Below are 6,000 nucleotides of genomic sequence, written 5' to 3'. Positions count from 1 at the left end.
CCAGGCCGCGGCGCTTTGCCTTAGAGCCTTTCCTGGGATGGCGAGAGGTACCTGGGCTCTGACTGTTACAGCCTTTATTTCACAAGCTGCTTTTACGCCACAGAGGGTTGTGCCATCACAAGTGTTTGCCAGCATTTGCTGTCATTTCTTTCTTGTGAGCACTACTCTGCAGCAAAGCAGCTTAGTGCTCATAAATGAGGCTAGAGCAGGAAAGATGACTTGATAAGCTACCACTGTAATAGAGACACTGAGGCCTGGGGGTGGATGGAGGAGCACCTCATTCAAGGATAGGCGCCTCTTTTGCTGTAGGACAGGGGTCCCCAACCCCCAGGCCACAGACCTCACCACATGGCAGAGATAAGTGGCAGGCGAGCCCGCGAAGCTTCATCCATGTCTGCAGCTGCTCCGCATCACTGACGTCACCAGCTGGGCTGCGCCTCCTGTCAGTCCGGCGGCAGCAGCGTGTGTGTAACGCACTTGAATCATCCCCAAGCCCTCTACCCCCGCCCTCCGCCTTTGGTCGATGGAAACATTGCCTTCCGTGAAACCGGTCCCTGGTACCAAAAACAATGGGGCCCTCTGATGCAGAGCAAAAGAATCATAATATTGTGAAGCTGCTCAGAATGGATTCCTCTCGGAAAGAGCAATACTGGAGTGATTTCCTGAGATAAGTTTGTGTTTATACGGTTGGCCCTCCAGAGATGATCTTCCCCTCCTTTAGTTAAATATTTCTCTAAGTGAGGTGCCAGGCCACTGATGGTAGACCCACATGGGGATCGTAACAAAACAGTTTCCTCTGTACCTCATAATGACTGAATTGGGATCTCTGGGTGGATGTAGGAAATTCTAATTCTGCCAGTGTTGTTCTTACCCAAACACGTGTGAACCACTGATTAACTGCCTGGAAATGTAGGAGAGCCACTGCCAGGCGAGTGGTTCTGCTTGGATTGTGGCCTTATGATCCATTCAGCCTTCCTGCGGGTGTGGTTCACAGAGAGACTCGGACTGACAGCCACAAAGTCTGGGTACCAAGGCCCCAGCTCCTGAATCACGCTCTGGGTCTCTGCCCACAGCTCCAATGATCTCTCTTCCTTATCCCCTTATTCTCTGAAGTCACAGGTTGGATCATCCCTCATTTAAAAAAAGAAAAGTGCCTGAAAGTTTCCTAATCCTGAAATGACTCAATATTGGTGGTGCAGTTAGTAGAAGGGAACTATCACACCCAGCCTCTGGGAACGTTAACTGGTAAGATTTCTTCCAGAGGACATTTTGGCAGTGTGCAGTGAGAAACTCTGAATTCTATTTCCAGACATGAATCCCAAGGGCAAATGGAGAGATTCTGTCAAAGACTATATACGAGAATATTCATCAGAACCTTATTTGTGATGGTGACGCACATTGAACAGATAGGAAACTTGTCAAAAAAACTTGTCATAAAATTAAAATATTAAGTAATCATTTAAAATTCTATTGTCACAAAATACATAACAGGTTGGAAAATACATTTGATTAAGTTTTTTTTAAGTAAGGCAAAAATCTCTCCACGTATATAATTTCAATTCTCCCGCCCCCTGCCATACACACACACACACACACACACAAAATTGTGTAGCTCCATCTGAAAGGAAATAGACATAGTTGTCAAAAATGATTATCAGGGTAGATAAGAGGGCAGGAACCCTGAGGATTCCATCACCCAAGTATTCTATAAACTTACATTAATCTATTGCTGTCATCTGCACTTGAGCTGAGAGCAGTGAACTGGAGTGAACAGAAACTTGGATTTGGGGTGGAGGTGAAAATAGGCAGTTGAAAAGCAAAACACTTAGGGCAACAGCTCTCAAACCTCAGTGTGTGAAATGATCACCTGCGGAGCCGGTTAAAATGCAGCGTCCTAGAAATTTAGCACTCATAGAAATTTCTATGTAAGAGATAGAGCTTAGTAATTTTCATTTTAATAAGCCCCTGGTGTAATTTTGCTGCAGGTGACCTGAGGGTAGTAGCACCTGCAGGAAGTATAAGCCAAGGACTTATACTGTTGACAGCGCCCAAGAGGAGATCTAGGGAAGCAAAGGGTGCTGGGAAGCTAGGGTGAGGGGTAAAGAAAGAGGTATCAGATTTCAGCAAGTTCCTTTCTGTACCGTATGAACCAGGACTATTTACTGTAGTGTCAGAACTCTTAGAATAGTCTGAAAGCCCTTTGTAGGATAACTTTTAGGATACAGTTATCATTTTAAATACAATTTCCAATGGAAAATATGTTTCAAGTTTTAAAAACAAACTTCCATCTGAACTTTTGGAATTCAGTTTGTTCCTGTCCTGAGGACTATCTATTCCAACCACCATTGCCATAAACCTCTCAACCCTGATATAGCTCTTTAGATGCCCTTCAATTGTTCACATCGCTTTTTAGCTCATTTATAAAAATAGAAAAGAGGAGAAATCTATTTTTGACCAAAAAAAACCACCACAGATATTCACTGCTAAACATATAAGATTATGTTTCTTCTCAAGCCAAAAAACTGAGTTAGGTTTGAGCCTCTGTTTTTCTTTTTTCACAAGGAGCTTTAGATTTTTGCCTTTTTGAAAAGTGATAGTATGAGGAATAGGGAGGAATATAGATTAAAAATTCTGATCAACTTCTTTAGATTTGGTCTTGAATTTGGAAGGGTCCCTTAAAATTTTATAAATTTCAGATTCAATAGCTCTAAAGAAGAAATTATTGAGCAAATCTCTTTTGACAGGCGTGGAGTAGGATATACGGAAAACTGCCCGCATTGAATGTGTATACAAAGAATGTGCTGTCATACAGTTTGCTGGTTATAATAAGTTGTTTAAAGGAAAGTTCAGACGTGATTTGGATGCAAGTTTAAAAGTGTTGGCAGCAGGGTGCGTTGGGCCGGCAGTTGTTCCTGTCTGTCTTGACTGTGTACAGATGATGTTGAGATTAAAGGGGCTCCTAAGGTGCCACCCTCTCCTCATATTTTAATTCATTTGTAAAATGTGCTCTGTTCAGACACTCAGTCCTGTTCTGGTCTTTTCAGCCCCGTGAACTGTAGCCCACCAGGCTCCTCTGCCCATGGAGTTTCCCAGGCAAGAGTACTGGAGTGGGTTGCTATTTCCTACTCCAGGGGGTCTTTGTCACCCAGGGGTAGACCCCTAGTCTCCTGCATTGGGGTAGATCTTTTATCACTTGTGTCACCTGGGAAGCCCCCATTTGCAAAATAAAAATTATAGGCCCCGAGAACTGAGCTAGATCGTCACAGTTTAAACCACCAAGGACAAAACGTGCTTAGACGAGATTTTGCAAACTTTAAAAGCAAAATGTTTGGTTCAAACAGTCCTTTTGCTAAAGCAGAAGCAGAGTCTGGCCCCTCAGTCCTTTGAACACCCCAGATCAGACATTTGTAGGATTCTTCACTTCCAGCAGCAGAATCTGACTCTGGCCCATTCTCAGAATTGCTGGGAAAGCTGAAGATCAGCTCAGCTTCAGAAAGGACTAGAAGCTCCTGAGTTCTGAACAGCAAGAGCTAATGGCAGTCTCTCCAGGGCCTATTGCTGGAACCAGGTTTGGCATTCCTCAGCTCTACGTGCCTTGCTTGGGTCTCATGTCCGTTCTTTGATTTAGGAGTGTGGGAACCTTCTGATTGTCCCCACACTGATGGAAGAGGATGGTTAGCAGAAGAAAGAGGACTTGATAGTAGGAAACTGAAACTTGTGTGTCCACTATAGTAGTCCTTTGATGTCTCCTCCAGCCTCCAGATTCTAGGATTACTGTTCCACCATCAGAAAATTCCCACTTGCAACAGTGAGTCAAAATGTCCTCAAGCTCTGTTCTGGTTTCAATTTTTAATCTCAGAGAATAGCATCATCAACATAGAAGTGAAAAAAAGTATTAGGTGGGCAATTCAGTGTCTTTTGCAAATTTTTAAGAATGAATATTTGTAAGGTCTCAGACTTTTTGGTCAGATTATGTTTGAATTTTGTGTGCCCTTGGGTAAATTTTCTTACTTTTCCTGAGCCTCAGTTTCCTCCTCTGTAAAATATGAGTCACTGGGTTTTTATTGGGTTGTTTTATGACAAATGCTTATTGTAGTGCCTAGCCTTATTAAATGATACTTATTATTCTAAAATGAAATTTCCTCTGAAATGTTGATCATGCAAACTTATACAGCCATATTTTAATGAATTCATTTTCATAAATTCATTAAAACTTGGAGATAGGGTAAACAGATGGTTCTTGATTCTCAACAACCAAACCCAAAGACACTAAGGAAGTGAATGGTAGCAATTCACTGATTCACTAAACTGCAGATTTGAGGTCTATGAGCACAGACATGCCAGAGGGATTATGTCCAGGTACACAGCTGGTATTTATATTTGACAGCAACTGAGGCAACATGATGGAAATATTACAAATCCTCACCCCAAAGACTCACCTGGCTTTTCCTGAAAAAGTTTCCTCCCCAGTGCCTTCCACATAATGGCATGGATACCATATTTCTATAGAATATTATAGAATCAAAATCCCGTACATCCTTTGTGCTTTGGCAAATGGGAGAGGTTGCTGTGACTCTTTGAAACATCATTGTGATGACTAAACTACAGATGTGTTCCAGGCCAACACTGCATCTTGGGAGTTACGAAACCACATGCTTCCGGCAGCAGCTCACTAAAGGATTTTAAAACAAAGAGGGGCTGAAGTCTGGGGAGAGAATTCCACTCACTTAGTTCATCACAAGCACCTTATTAGGAATGGGAAATGGGGAAAGGAACTGCTTCTAATGCAGATTTACAAATTATCCTGGTGTGACCAGAATTATGTCAGAGAAAGAGAGAGGGATTCCAGCCCCTCCACTGAACACACTTCCTTCCCGTGGAGAGTGTGAGTTGGAAAGTTTCCCCTTCCCTCTCACAGATGCTCGTGTTCAAAAGCTCAGCATTAACCCTCCGTGCTGCCTTCTTGAGCTTTCAGAAGAAACAGGTGATTCAGCAACTCTAGTCTCCTTGGGGGGCCATGGAAAAAACCCAAGAAATACCAAGACCATGCAGGAATCCGTATAAGATAAAAACTCATTTCTGCAGCTCGCAGGCCCGTGGGGATGGACAGCTTTGTGAACTTTCTGCACACGTGGCCAAACCCCTTGCTCAGCTAGAGGAGATTTCAATCAACAAGCTTATCTGCGCTTAATGGAACCCTGTCCAAATTTGTCACCAGGCCATGTTTGAAGGAACAAGCAATTGATTGAAGTCATTTCGGATGCAGGAAATCCTGTGTTTACTACCTAGGAAATGCTACATAAAGGTTGGGAATTTTTCCCCTTGTAACGCTCTTTCAAACTGAAATTTTGCAGCAGGGCCACCACTGATAAGAAGAACATGGCTTGGGAAATGACCATATGGTGATAGTCAATCATACACAATAGGCCTTACTTCTTTGTCCCCATCCTGGTTCTCAAAGTTGGTTGATACAATTGCTCCCTTCAGGGAGTCCAGTCACTTAGGGGTGCGTGTCTTGGGTGCCCATGCCTTCAGGGAGGTGGTGCCATCTCCCTGTTGTTGTTCGGTCGCTCAGTCGTGTCCGACTCTTTGTGATCCTGTGGACTGCACTCACCAGGCTCCCCTGTCCCTCACCATTTCCTGGAGTTTGCTCACATTCATGTCCATTGAGGTGATGGTGCTATCTAACCATCTCATCCTGAATGTGCCTAAAAGGATGTAGGAGAGAAATGCCTTGAAAATACTGAACTCATCTATAGAGAGAATGATGGAGAGAGACAATGAGAATCACTCAATCTCAGTTAATCCAACTGAATCAGCTAAATGGACACAAAGTAGGCATTTTCTGAAGTCACCAGGTTATGCAATGATGTCCATACTTGTGACTAAAGAGCTTCCTCTAGTCAAAAGATTAAAGGCTGCAGACAAAATCTGATGGACATTACAAAGCATGGCAAAGACATGTGGTCATATATCTAAAGAAAAAAATACCAACAGAAG

This window comes from Odocoileus virginianus, chromosome 6 (assembly GCF_023699985.2).
Source record: "Odocoileus virginianus isolate 20LAN1187 ecotype Illinois chromosome 6, Ovbor_1.2, whole genome shotgun sequence".
Taxonomy (NCBI): Eukaryota; Metazoa; Chordata; class Mammalia; order Artiodactyla; family Cervidae; genus Odocoileus; species Odocoileus virginianus.
Note: the sequence above shows the minus strand (reverse complement) of the source record.